Below are 2,000 nucleotides of genomic sequence, written 5' to 3'. Positions count from 1 at the left end.
TCAAATATTTTACGTTTTTGATACTAAATTAACTTCTGAAGTATAATTTTTAACGATACAATAGTCTTCGTTAGGCTTAACATCGACGTAAATTTAACGCGAAGTGACACGCAATGGAGAAAAATGTCAAGATGGAATAAATTAATATATTTTTTCGTACATAATCGGTTATCCGAAACATCGATGTTCCAAACAACTCCAGTCCACTAATTGATTCAGATAATCGACACACTACTGTAAACACTTCTGACAAAACTGATTGTTTAATATCAAAAACAACATTCTGTTCAATACAATTGACACTGACATAACCTTGACATATTGACCCACTTAGGACATGGAAGGGAGTTTGTGTGTAGAGTAATAAGACACTTAGCATATTGTTGTCATTAATAGTGGGGAGTGGGTTGCGAAAGTAATAAACTTTTACTGACCTTGACATATGATCTACCCCCCTCTGATTATTAAAACTAACAAGTAGGGAGCAGTTGTTTAAATGGTAATAAAACACTTAGCGGTTTATTATAGAAATGAATTGACTTCTCCTGCTCTACTCAGATTACCGCAAAAGCAATTTTCATAGTTTTCTTTCTTTAAAATGTTTTATTTACGTTTATTTTCCTGTAATTAGAGACAATACAGCTTTAAAATAAACAGATCAGGTCTCATTTGCCAATAGATTATCTCAACTTTCACCGATTGTTGTCGGTTACTTGTAATCTGAGAGGAATAGATTGTGTTCCAAAGTCCAGTGTTAAATGTTTATTGCTTTTGCAGTAATCTGAGTAGAGCAGAAGTCAATTCATTACTATAGTAAATGCCTTTGCTAACAGATAGGACTGTATTGTAAATAATACTTAATAAATCAATAAACATTTTTCACTTATTTTATCAAAGTTGTATTTTTTAACTCAAAACAGTGTATTATTTATAACGAAGACTTGTAATTATAATAATTACAAACTGTTTTTAATAATTTTACATTTCATGTCTATAAAATTATTAAATAATAAATAAATTTCATCTCATTTCATTCTACTTGGCCTACAGTATTAAAATAAGTTTTGAATATATTATGGATTACTTTTGTTACTGCTGTCGATGGATTTAAATTACAACTTCTTTCCAAGGGTTTAAGCTGTTTATGATATTGTTCTCCAAAGTTGTCACTGGTAGCAGCTGTAAGATAAGATTTTTATTTTTCTTTCTTGTAAAATGTTGTGCAGAAGACATGTTAGGATGATTTTTGCAGCCTTATCCAGGGATAATAAAATCACTGTAGAGAAGACTTGACAAACAGAAGAGAGGATGCGAAATGCATTTTTGACAACTCTCCTTGCTCTTGATAATCTAACAATAATTTTAATTATAATTAATATTAAATAGCTCTTTTACCTATAATTTAAGATGGATTTCTCAGCTGTCAACTGTTTCATTGGGTAATGCGTCATTACTCGTGAAGACATACCAATTCCTTCATCTGTAACAAATACATATGGAATTTGCTATCCTACACTTTGAAGAGGACTATCTGGTGGAAAGTTTAACTTTCGATAATCAATGGCTTTTTTCAGATTTGATGCATTCCATATTGAAGAATCACTCTGTCTCTCATTAGTGCCTGCATTTATATATATAAATGAAAGATTTGCATGCACTATTGCCATCATAACCACACTATAAAATCCTTATTTGGAAAAAATAGAATTTTAGCAAATAGAATAACTGAGTACAACCTCAAATAATTGACTAATAACAGAAATACTACCTTTGTAGTTACAATAAACAGATCCAGATTGCTTAGGACATATGATTTGTACATGTTTTCCATCTATTGCACCAAGGCAATGAGGAAATTGCCACATTTCATCAAATTCCCTAGCAATATCTTCCCATTCACATACTGTAGATGGTACCTTAGAAAAATAAACAATTTTAAATTAATGTAGCCAATATAATAATAAAGTTAAAAATCAAAATAATATGAAGTTCTTTAAGAA

The sequence above is a fragment of the Centruroides sculpturatus genome, unplaced genomic scaffold (assembly GCF_000671375.1).
Source record: "Centruroides sculpturatus isolate CEXI.00-Female unplaced genomic scaffold, Cexi_2.0 scaffold1851, whole genome shotgun sequence".
Lineage (NCBI taxonomy): Eukaryota > Metazoa > Arthropoda > Arachnida > Scorpiones > Buthidae > Centruroides > Centruroides sculpturatus.
Note: the sequence above shows the minus strand (reverse complement) of the source record.